This window comes from Bos grunniens, chromosome 19 (assembly GCF_055505025.1).
Source record: "Bos grunniens cultivar Pamir isolate PY7600 chromosome 19, Bosgru_T2T1.0, whole genome shotgun sequence".
In the NCBI taxonomy this organism is placed as follows: Eukaryota; Metazoa; Chordata; class Mammalia; order Artiodactyla; family Bovidae; genus Bos; species Bos grunniens.
The window spans coordinates 64143613-64157083 of record NC_141183.1 but is presented as its reverse complement, the minus strand read 5'-3'; the positions used below and the strand labels follow the sequence as shown (position 1 = coordinate 64157083).

The following is a 13471-nucleotide window of genomic DNA, read 5'->3' as shown; positions in this document are numbered from 1 at the left end:
CTAAAATTGGTTAACACATTCATTACTTCACATAGCTACCATTGTAGTGTGTGTATAGTGAGAACATTTAAGATCTACTTTTGTAACCTATTCCAAGTTTATAATATGTTATGGTTAACTACAGTCACCATGTATATTAGATCCCCAGAACTTATTCATCAAATGTAATAACAGAAAGTTTGCACACTTTGAGCATCATCACCCATTTCTCCCACCTTCCAACTCCTAGCGACCAATAATCTTTCTGTTTCTATGAGTTCATTCTGCCTTTTTAGATTCCACATATACATGAGATCATACAGTACTAGTTTTTCTCTGACTGACATATTTAACTTAGATTAAATATGACTTCTTTACTGCTAAAGACGGGGGATTCTCTACTTCAAGACCTGTTCAATTGTCACATTCTCTGACTGCTATCTTTTCTTCACCCACAGAGCCCCAGGCTCCAGACCAGAGCAGCACTGGGAAGAGCCCGCAGGTGTTCCAGGACCATCCATATGAGACTGAATATCTTTACCCAAAGATGCTTTTACTTTACACTAGTTTTAGATACTTTGCTTTTGGATTTAAAGCACTCAATTTTTTATTCCATGATGATTTTAAGTCTAATTATGATTTACTTGACTGTTTAGTTCATTATTGTCTAATACTAGCACCATCTTAAATTCATTAATATAGAATATAAAAAGAAATACTATAAAATATAAAGATCCTAAATGCTGGAAGATTGATCAATACATGCATAATGTCTTAATGAAATTGAAATATTGTTTGAATAGAAAATTACTCCAGAATTAGCACAATTAGAAATGTCAAAAGCTCTTTCAAAACTAGCAAGTACCATATAGAAACTCTGGCCACATAATAAGCATAATATGTGAGGGGAACTGAAATATCTCTTAAGAGCAGGGTTTAATTCAAATAATTGTTCATTTAGGAATATGAAAAAAAAAGTTATGTTTCTCATGTGTCATGACATATAATTTTAATTAAGCAATTACTATATGTGTGCAGTAATATGTACAATATATAATAAAAATATTAAACATAGTTTATTTTTCAATTTTTCTAGGGTCTCTTTTATATTTTTGTTTCACAAACTATAAATCAGAGGGTTTAACATGGGAATAACAAAGGTGTAAAACAATGAGGTCATTTTGTCTTGATCTGGAGAGTAGGAAGAAGTTGGTTGGAAATTCATAAAGAGTAGAGTTCCCTGGAAAATGTCCACCACATTTAGGTAGAAAGTACAGATGGAGAAAGCTTTGAACCTCCCCAAGGCAGAGTGGATTTTCAAGACTGAAAGGATGATATAACAGTAAGACTCCTGAAATTGTACTCAGTTCAATGAAACCGAAAACAATAAACAACAGCAACTCATTGACCTGGATATAAGAGCAGGAAAGGAGGAAAAGTGGAGGTAAATCACAGAAAGAATGGTTAATCACATTTGACCCACAGGAATATAAGTGGAATACTAATGTTGTGTGAATCAAAGCATCTACCATTCCCACCAGGTAAACCCCAGCCATGAGTAGGGAGCACATCCCGCTGGACATGCTAACTGCATAGAGCAAGGGATTGCTGATGGCCTTGTATTGATCATAGGCCGTAACTGCCAGCAAGACACTCAGAATCTTCAAAGATACAGAAGACCAAGAATTGCAGAGTACAGCCACAGAAAGAGATAGATTTTTTCTTGGCAAATAGGTCCACCAGCATCTTGGGCCCAATGGCTGTGGAATAGCAGAGGTCACAGAAAGAGGTAGCTGTGGAAAAAGTACGTGGGTGTGTGCAGCTGGAGATCTATCTACCTCCAGAACATTTTCATCAGTTCAGTAAGAAGCCCACACCTATTAGCTCTCATTCCCTGTCCCTGCTGACCCCAGGAAGCAACCACTAATTTTTATTCTGACTCTGAGCAGTTTCTTATTCTTTGTCTTGCATTTAAAGAGAATCATGCAATATGTGCTGTATTTATTTCTTTTCTCAGGTTTCTTTTCTTCAGTGAAGTATTATCAAGGCTCATCCATGTTGTGTATGTGTCAGAATCAGAATTCTGTCTCATTGAAGGGCACAATAATATTTCATTTTGTGGATACTGCACACTTTATTGACTCATTTTTCTATTGGATAAATGTTGGGTTGTTTCTGCTCTTTATCTGTCATGAAAAATGATGCTATGTTATTCTTGCCAATGCAATCTTTCAAGGCAGCCATCATCACTAAACATTATCTTAGTCCTATCTTCCAACCACATACGAAAGGATATTTCATTGATTTTATGTCTCACTCACATTCTCCAAACCAAGCACTTTTTAAATGATCTATGTTACTTTGCTCTTGTAAGAATCTCTGCTAAATTTAAGGCCTCATAAATTAGAGCAATAATTATTTTGTATTTTATAAACTTCATGGCACAAGTATTTGTAAAGGTAGTACTTTCTAAATGTTTTCCTTAAGCATTTATGACTACAGGGTAGAAAATAATGTGCTGTGCTCAGTTGCTCAATAATGTCCAACTCTTTGCAACCCCCTGGACTGTAATCACCCAGGCTCCTCTGTCCATGGAATTTTCCCAGTAAGAATACTGAAATTAGGTTGCCATTTCCTCCTCCAGTTGATCTTCCCAACTCAGGGATGGAACCTGTGTTGGGTTCCATCTCCTGCATTGGCTGGCAGATTTTTTTTACCACTGAGCCACCTGAGAAAATTACATAAAAAAACAGCAATATATCAGCTTTGAATAATTGTCTACAGATATACCTCAATTGTACCAAAAACTCTTAATGACCTGGATAACCATGGTGGTGTGGTAAAAAATTTACAGCCAGATATCCTAGAGTGTGAAGTCAAGTGGGCCTTGACTGTACTACTATGAACAAAGCTAATGGGGTTGATGGAATTCCAGCTGAGTTATTTGAAATCTTAAAATGATGCTGTTAAAATGCTTCACTCAATATGCCAGGAAACTTGGAAAACTCGCAAGTGGTCACAAGACTGGAAAAGATCAGATTTCATTCCAACCTAAAAGAAGGGCAATGGCAAAGAATGCACAGACTACCATGCAATTGTGCTCATTACACATGCTTGAAAGGAAATGCTCAAAATCCAACAGACATGAATTGAGAAATCCCAGATATACAAGCTCCATTTAGAAAGGGCAGAACAATGAACAAAGCTAGTGGAGGTGATGGAATTCCAGTTGAGCTATTTCAAATCCTGAAAGATGATGCTGTGAAAGTGCTGCACTCAATATGCCAGCAAATTTGGAAAACTCAGCAGTGGCCACAGGACTGGAAAAGGGCAGTTTTCATTCCAATCCCAAAGAAAGGCAATGCCAAAGAATGCTCAAATTACGACACAATTGCACTCATCTCACACGCTAGTAAAGTAATGCTCAAAATTCTCCAAGCCAGGCTTCAGCAATATGTGAAGCATGAACTTCCTGATGTTCAAGCTGGTTTTAGAAAAGGCAGAGGAACCAGAGATCAAATTGCCAGCATGCACTGGATCAAGGAAAAAGCAAGAGAGTTCCAGAAAAAACATCTATTTCTGCTTTATTGACTATGCCAAAGTCTTGGACTGTGTGGATCACAATTAACCGTGGAAAATTCTTCAAGAGATGGGAATACCAGTGCTCTGGTATTCTGACCTGCCTCTTGAGAAAGCTGTATACAGGTCAGGAAGCAACAGTTAGAACTGGACATGGAATGACAGACTGGTTCCAAATAGGAAAAGGAGTATGTCAAGGCTGTATATTGCCACCCTGTTTATTTAACTTCTATGAAGAGTAGATCATGAGAAACGCTGGACTGGAAGAAACACAAGCTGGAATCAAGATTGCTGGGAGAAATATCAATAACCTCAGATATGCAGATGACACCACCCTTATGGCAGAAAGTGAAGAGGAACTCAAAAGCCTCTTGATGAAAGTGAAAGTGAAGAGTGAAAAAGTTGGCTTAAAGCTCAACATTCAGAAAACGAAGATCATGGCATCCGGTCGCATCACTTCATGGGAAATAGATGGGGAAACAGTGTCAGCCTTTATTTTTTGGGGCTCCAAAATCACTGCAGATGGTGACTGCAGCCATGAAATTAAAAGATGCTTACTCCTTGGAAGGAAAGTTATGAGCAAACTAGATAGCATATTCAAAATCGGAGACATTACTTTGCCAACAAAGGTCCGTCTAGTCAAGGCTATGTTTTTTCCAGTAGTCATGTATGGATGTGAGAGTTGGACTGTGAAGAAAGCTGAGCGCTGAAGAATTGATGCTTTTGAACTATGGTGTTGGAGAAGACTCTTGAGAGTCCCTTGAACTGCAAGGACATCCAACCAGTCTATTCTAAAGGAGGTCAGTCCCGTATGTTCTTTGGAAGGAATGATGCTAAAGCTGAAACTCCAGTACTTTGGCCGCCTCATGAGGTAAATTGACTCATTGGAAAAGACTCTGATGCTGGGAGGGATTGCGGGTAGGAGGAGAAGGGGATGACAGAGGATGAGATGGCTGGATGGCATCACTGATGCGATGGATATGATTTTGTGTGTACTCCGTAAGTTGATGATACAGGGATACCTGACATGTTGCAATTCACGGGGTAGCAAAGAGTCGGACATGACTGAACTCAACTGACTGAGGAACCAGAGATCAAATTGCTAATATTAGTTGGATCATAGAAAAATCAAGAAAATTCCGAAAAATATCTACTTCTGCTTCATTGACTATGAAAAAGCCTTTGACGGCATGGATCACAATGAGCTGTGGAAAATTCTTAAAGAGCTGCAAATACCAGACCACATTACCTGCCTCCTCATAAATCTGTAAGCAGTCAAGAAACATCAGTCAGAATCGTACTTACATAAAAGTTGTACATTGCCACCATGTTTACTTAATTTGTATATGCAGAGTACATCGTGGAAAATTCCAGATTGGATGAATCCCAAGCTGGAATCAAGATTTCCTTAAGAAATATCAACAACCTCAGATATGCAGATGATATCACCCTAATGGCAGAAATGGAGAGGAAGTAAAGAGTCTCTTTAGTGAAAGAGTGAAAGAGACTCTTTCAGTCTCTTTCACTGAAGGTGAAAGAATAGAGTGAAACTGCTGGCTTAAATGCAACATTCAAAACACAAAGATTACAACATCTAGTCCCATTACTTCATAGCAAATAGATGGGGAAAAAGTGGAAGTAGTGATAGATATTTTCTTGGTCTCCAACATCACTATGGACATTGAAATTAAAAGGCACTTGTCACTTTTCAGTTTCATGCATTGGAGAAGGAAATGGCAACCCACTCCAGTGTTCTTGCCTGGAGAATTCCAGGGACGGAGAGGCCTGGTAGGCTGCAGTCCATGGGGTCGCACAGAGTTGGACACGACTGAAGTGACTTAGCAGCAGCAGCTCATTGGATGGAAAGCTATGACAAACCTAGAGAGTGTATTAAAAAGCAGAGGTATCACTTTGCTGACAAAGATCCAAATGGCCAAATCTTTTCCCAGTAGTTATGTAAGGTTAGGACCATAAAGAGAGTAGGACCATAAAGAAGGCTGAGGGCTGAAAAATAGATGCTTTCAAATTGTGGTTCTGGAGAAGACTCTTGAGAGTCCCTTCGATAGCAAAAGGATCAAACCAGTCAATCCTGAAAAAAAAGCAACCCTGGATATTCTCTGGAAAGACTGATGTTGATGCTGAATCTCCAATTCTTTGGCCATCTGCTGTGAAGAGCCAACTCACTGGAAAAGACCTTGATGCTGGGAAAGACTGAGGGTAGGAGGAGAAGGGGGTGACAGTATATGAGACTGTTGGATGGCATCACTGACTCATTGGACATGAGTTTGAGCAAACTCAGGAAGATAATGGAGGATAGGAGAGCCTGGCGTGCTACAGCTCTTGGGGTCACAAAGAGTCCAATGAGACTTAACACCTGAACAACAATAACAATATCTATATCTATCCCAAAAGTGAGGAAAATGTTTGAAATCCATGCATCTATATATCTGACAAAGAACTTGTATACAAACTTTATGAAAATCTATCATCAATAATAAAATTCAAATTAATAAAATCTGCACAAAGGATTGAATGTATACTCTCACCAAGAAGATATATAAATAGAAAGGTCATGTATAGCTCTTTGCTCAGCATATTTACTTATTAGGGACATGACAATAAAGTAACAATGGGTTAAAATTAAAAATACTGATCATGCCTAATTTTCTTTTTTATCTGAATTTTCATTAGTATTTAACATGAACACAGATTATATTCTTATTTGTTTGGGTTACATTTCTATTTATTTTTTTGGTTGTTTGTTTCCTGCTTTTTCTTGTCTTTTTTTTTTTCTATACACCTAAGAAATTCATCAAGCTAAATTTCATATCATTAGTATATTTTTAATTTGGGAAAAATGATTCATAGGAACAATTGTTGATACCCTTTTAATGTCATTGCAATTCTTGGTGATATCAACCCAATATTAAATATTAAATATATTAATGTGGAAATATTGTTGAGAAAACCTCAAGCCACATAACTAATTGCTAATAATTTTTGACTGGTTAAAAACAAACAAACAAAAAAAGTGGATGCTTTTTTTTTTTTTCACAAAAGAATGTCAGCACCATTATTTACCTCTCTGGCACATATTTGTTATATGTAGAATTGCCCTTGATCATGCAATTCTAGTTCTTATTTTTTTTTCTTTTTATTTTAATTGGAGGCTAATTACTTTACAATATTGTGGTGTTTTTTGCCATACATTGACATGAATCACCCATGGGTGTACATGTGTACCCCATCCTGACCCTCCCACCCACCTCCCTCCCCATCCCACTTCTCAGGGTCATCCCAGTGCACCAACCCTGAGCAACCTGCTTCATGCATCGAACGTGCACTGGCAATCTATTTCACATATGTTAATATACATGTTTCAATGCTATTCTCTCAAATCACCCCATCCTCTGTTCTCCCAAAGAGTCCAACAGTCTGTTCTTTACATCTGTGTCTCTTTTGCTGTCTCACATATAGGGTCATCGTTACCATATTTCTAAATTATATATATATATATATATATATATATATATATATATATATATATACACATACATATTTCTATATACATATGCATTAATATACTGTATTGGTGTTTTTCTTTTTGACTTATGTTGCTCTGTATAATAGGGTCCAGTTTCATCCACCTCATTAGAACCTCATTAGAATTCTTTTTAATAGCTGAGTAATATTCCACTGTGTATATGTACCACCACTTTCTTATCCATTCGTCTGCCGATGGACATCTAGGTTGCTTCCATGTCCTGGCTATTGTAAACAGTGCTGCAATGACTACTGGGGTCATCATTGAAAGAGAACACCTGTCTCTTTCAGTTCTCCTTTCCTCCGTGTGTATGCCCAGCAGTGGGATTGCTGGGTCGTGTGACAGTTCTATTTCCGGTTTTTTAAGGAATCTCCATACTGTTCTCCATAATGGCTGTACTAGTTTGCATTCCCACTAACAGTGTAAGAGGGCTCCTTTTTCTCTGCATCCTCTCCAGCATTGTTTTTAGACTTTTTGATAGCAGCCATTTTGACCTGGAATGAGATGGTTCCTCATTGTGCTTTTGATTTGCATTTCTCTGATAATGAGTGATGTTGAGCATCTTTTCATGTTTTGTTAGCCATTTGTACATCTTCTTTGGAGAAATGTCTGTTTAGTTCTTTGGCCCATTTTTTTGATTCGGTCGCTTATTTTTCTGGAATTGAGCTTCAGGAGCTGCTTGTATATTTTTGAGATTAATTCTTTGTCAGTTTTTTCGTTTGCTATTATTTTCTCCCATTCTGAAGGCTGTCTTTTCACCTTGCTTATAGTTTCCTTCGTTGTGCAAAAACTTTTAAGTTTAATTATTTCTATGCAAATTAATTTTCCCTTAGGTACTCCTTGATCTTCTGGGCTTCAAAAATCGCTTGAGGTGCATTTTATTCAACTAGAACCAATCAATCCTAAGGAAATCAACCCTGAATATTAATTGGAAGGACTGGTGCTGAAGCTGAGGCTCGAATAACAGGTTCACATAGAAGTCTTATTAGTGCAGATTTCTTATTTTGCAAAATCCCAAAATAAAAGTTATTATACATTCTTTCACTTTTTTTTAGTTTAGTTATTGATTCCTAAATAATAATAATAATAATTCCTATAATGTTATTCAACCTTGCAAATTCCGGAAGAGGCAAAATCAGTCAGTCAATTTCACTGTTGACTTTCCATTTAATGGGTTTAATGTTTTTCTTTTTTACATCACACAAGTAGATCTAATAAAAATGGCCCGATTTTAGATAAAATTTGTCCTTAAATACTATAATAAATTTATATCATATAGATGAAACTCAGTAATTCATCACAATCTATTGACACTCTATTTTGCTTAAAATTTCATATACTTAGGACAAAGTTTTTCTACTGTATTTCTACTCATGAGCAGCAATTCCAAAAGAGTTTGTGTAAATTGATAAAATACATTAGAGATAGACTTGTCAAACTTTTGTCAAAGAAAATAATTTTCTGTAAGTTTTGATCCACCATGAGCTCTTTTCCTAAAATGCCATAATGTCTAACAAAGGCCTCCCTGAGTAACAGAGGCATTTCTTAGAGTTTACTTCTATCTAAAATATCTTCACATAAGGAAATTTCATAGGGCAGTTTGAAAACCTGAAGCTTCAGTGGCTTTTAGCTTTATAATTTTAATAGGAAATTAAGAATGTCTTTCAGTCTTGTAAGGTTTTTCAAATATATGACCATATCCACATTTTCCCAATAAATGGATTCACCTCTAGCCTTCAAGAAACAAAAACAAAATAGTCAAATATCAAGAACTTATAGCTCTTCTTACATATACATATATATATATATATATATACACACACACACATACATATTCAGTCATGTCCTCCTCTTTACAACCCATGAACTGTAGTCTGCCAGAATCCTTGTCCAGGGAATTTTCCAGGTAAGAATACTGGATTGGGTTGCCATTTCCTTCTCCAGGGGATCTTCCAACCCAGGGATTGAACTTGAATCTCTTGCATTAGCAGGTAGACTCTTGGCCACTGTACTGCCAAGTATAATTAATATGCATGTCTTCATACAGCCATTATTTTAGTATCTGCACCATGTGATGAACCTTCCCCTAAATCTGTTGTGTATACAATGCATATACTGCAATATACATGTATATTTATACTATCCCTCTGCTAATTTTTTACTGAGATAAAAATAACACTCAAAAATGTTATTTAGTATTTTAATTTTTTATGTGTTTGTTTATTTTCCTTTTGTGACCCAGACAACATGGAGTGTTTTGGATAACAGTATGGAATGCTCAGTCCTTCAGAAAAGAATGCTCACAAATAGGATGAAAAGAAATAACACTTTAAGTAGATGACTGTTCATCACAAAAAGACAGACATCAAAACAGGGATTAAAAGAGGAAACAAGGAAAGGAAATTATCATGGAGGAAGTGATGAAATTCATAGTTCATAAATATTAAAAAATACTAAGGTGATGGCATCCAGCCCCGTTACTGCATGGCAAGTAGAATGGGAAAATGTGGAAGCAGTGACAGATTTCCTCTTTTGGGGCTCCAAAATCACTGTGGATTATAACTGCAGCCATGATATCAGAAGACAATTGCTTCTTAGCAGGAAAGCATTGACAAACATAGTGTGTTGAAAAGCAGAGACATTACTCTGCCAATAAAGGTCCATATAGTCAAGGATATGGTCTTCACAGTGGTCACATATGGTCGTGGGAGCTGGACTGTAAAGACAGAAGAGTGACAAAGAATTGAAGCCCTGGAACTGTGATGCTGGAGAAGACTCCTGAAAGTCCCTTGGACAGCAAGGAGACCAAACCTGTCAATCTTAAGTGAAATTAATCCTGAATATTCACTAGAAGGACTGAGGCTGAAGTTGAAACTCCAATATTTTGGTCACCTGATGCGAACAGATGACTCATTTGGAAAGTTCCTGATGCTGGTAAAGATTGAGAGCAGAAGGAAAAGAGAGTAACAGAGGTTGATGATGGCTGGATGGCATCAGAGACTGGTGATGGCTGGATGGCATCGCCAATGCAATGATGTTAACTTGTGAAAATTCTGGGAGATGGTGAGAGACAGGGAGGCCTGGTGTGCTACAGACCATGAGGTTGAAAAGAGACACAACTGAGTGACTGAACAACAACCACAATGACAGCATGATGATGTACAATACTAATGTCCTGTCCATTGGTCCTTATAACTGTCTTTCCTTCCTTTTCTTCAAGCTTTATTCAGTTAAAATCGACAATTAGCACATATAAGGTATTCAAAATGTAGATATGATATATGAATATATTGTGAAATGGTCACCACGGTATGCTTAGTAAAGGATTCATTAATTCATACAGTTAGTATTTAGAATGTGTGTGTCATGAGGACCATTAATATCTAGTCTCCTGGCAAATTTCAAGTTTATAATGTAGAATTATTACCTAGAGTCATCATATACATTAGATCCCCAGAAGTTATTCACTGAATAATAGAAAGCTTGGCCATTATTACTCATTTCGCCCACTTTCGAGACTCTGGAAAAAACCACCAGTCTACTCTCTAATTCTATGAATTTGAAATATTAAGATTCAACATATATGTGAAGCTATACAGTACTTATCTTTATCTATTTTAGTCAGCATAATGAATTTATGGTTCTTCCATATGTTATAAATAAAACTTCTTGAATTCTAAAAGACAGTCTTGTCCCTCTCAAGACACATCTAATTGTCACATCTTCTGCCCAATATCATTTTATCTCCCAAGTAGAATAATTACTAGATCTAAGACTGAATATATCTATCTAAGGATACACTGGTTTCAGATTTTATTTTGGATTTAAAATCCTCATTTTTTATTTCATAATGAATTTGAGATTTCTTATAAGCTATATAGCTGTTTAATCAATTAATGCTTCTTATTAGCATTAGCTTATATTCATTAGTATAGAAAGTACAGTGTATACCATAAAACATAAAGAAACTCAAAGATTTCTCTGGAACTACAATGATTCTTAATGTAGCTGAAATACTATTTATTTATTTATTTTTAAAGGAAACTAAACAATTTTATGTAATCACATTGCCGTGATCCTATACAGTAAAATGGAAATTCAAAGGACATGATTTTTCTGAATGCAGGAGACTCTGGTTTCATTCCTGGGTCCAGAAGATTCCCTGGAGAAGGGACAGGCTACCCACTCCAGTACTCTGGCCCAGAGAATGCCATGGACTGTATAGTCCATGGGGTCACAAAGAGTCAGGCACCACTGAGCCACTTTCACTTTCACATGCGGATATTATTTTAAAAAAAAAAAAAAAATGTGGTAACAGATCTAGAACCTTTGGCAAGCTAACGAATGAGTAATATAAATATGAATAATCAACTTTGTCCTTCATGGTGATTACCGTCTGGTATTTGCTTTGAGAGCAGTTGAACTCCTCATTGTTAAAGAGAAATAATCCTTTCCTCTCTGAAACATTTGTGAACCATTCAGTTGGGTGTGGTGAATAAAATACTTAAGGATCTAATACATAAAAATGCAATAGGCAAAGCACATTATTTTTTCGCTCCCTTTCTCAAAGGATGGAATATTTTGTATTTGCCCTGATTTTGTGTCTTGACTTCATGTACCATTTTATAGTGACATTTTTAGCTGAAATACAATGGGACTAAAAATATTGATATAATACTAATAAATCATGTTGGTATGTGTGGTTGTCACATAGGATTCACAGGAGATTTAAATTTACAGTTGTCAATGTAAAGGATTCATGCTATTTAGCTTCTTCATGAATCTATACCACGAAGGAAGAGCATTTCGCAACATATTTCACTGAGGGAACTACAAGGATGATAGGCATAATACTATGTGTCAACTCATGGATTTCTAAGCATTGCTCACAATACAGATCTGATTTTCAACATCAGGGTTCTTTCAGTGTCCTTGAACAGCATTTGTTTTTCTGTTCAGTTCAGTTCAGTTGCTCGGTCGTGTCCAACTCTTTGTGATCCCCATTGAACCGCAGCACGCCAGGCCTCCCTGTCCATCACCAACTCCCAGAGTTTACCCAAACTCGTGACCATTAGGTCACTGGTGCCATCTAACCATCTCATCTGCTGTCGTCCCCTTCTCCTCCTGTCTTCAATCTTTCCCAACATCAGGGCCTTTTCAAATGAGTCAGCTCTCCAAAAACTGGAGTTTCAGCTTCAACATCAGTCCTTCTGATGAACACCCAGAACGGATTTCCTTTAGGATGGACTGGTTGGATTTCCTTGCAGTCCAAGGGACTCTCAAGAGTCTTCTCCAACACCACAGTTCAAAAGCATCCATTCTTCTGCGCTCAGCTTTCTTTATTGTTCACCTATATATTCGTCTGCTTTAAGTCCATCAAGTTTGTCCAAATCAATGAACATCTCAGTAATATTCCAGGCGAAGTTCAAGGGAAGCTGTGATGCTCCACTGCCGGGAGCCGGCATATTGCATATTGAGTGCATATTGCATATTGCATATTGAGTGCAGCACTTTCCACAGCATCATCTTTCAGGATCTGGAATAGCTCAACTGGAATTCTATCACTGCCGGTAGCCAGCGTGAGGAACTCCGCCCATGACAAAGGTCATGAGGAAGGAGGCTCGGCATACGCAAAGGTGGGATCGAGCCTCAGGAGTCCCCCATCTACCCTCAAAACCAGAGTCTGCCTACTTTCTGCTTTCACCTACACCTCTGACTTTACGGGGGGCTGCCCCCCACTACCTCCCTCTGAAAAAAGAGTTAGCTTACAGCTCCAGTTAATAATTCCTGCGTGTGACAGTGTTTAACCTACAAACTCCTTTGGAAATCCTCTAGCCTGCCTGAATAGGTTTTTCCAGCCACACGTGATTGTTCAGAGCCTCCCAACTGTGAGAGGCAGGAGATGTTCTAAACTGTCTAAACACAGATTCTTTTGAGTAGTTAAAAGATTGATTAGAAATTGTATTGGTGAAGGGATTTTCACTTGTTTTGGGCCAATGTTTGCTGCTAAGTTTCCATATCCCTTACCTGCTGTGTCCCTGGCAGTGTATTGATTAATATAATTGGTGTAAGTAGTAGCTTTAATGTTTGTAACCTGGGACCCTTGAGTTAATTCTTTTTCTTGTTATAGCCCACCACACCTTTGCTCTGTAGGAATGCAACTTTATCTAATGCTTTTGGAGGGTGGCGCTTGACTTATCACCTTTAGAGAAAAATAAGTTTTCTGAAGAAAGGGTCTTAAAATGTTAACAGGCCTCCAGGCCAGAAGATGATGCAAATCACCTAAGCTTTTGCATATGATAAGTTTGCAGGAAGAAAGCCTGGCTTGCTGCCTGACTCTACCCCTTCCCCCATTATCCTCTATGCATA

General features: G+C 37.4%; 1 pseudogene; it reads right to left on the bottom strand.

Annotated features, from left to right (window-relative positions):
- Positions 1-1003: 1003 nt before the first annotated feature.
- Positions 1004-4887, bottom strand: LOC147352856 (olfactory receptor 5W2-like; annotated as a pseudogene).
- Positions 4888-13471: the final 8584 nt, after the last annotated feature.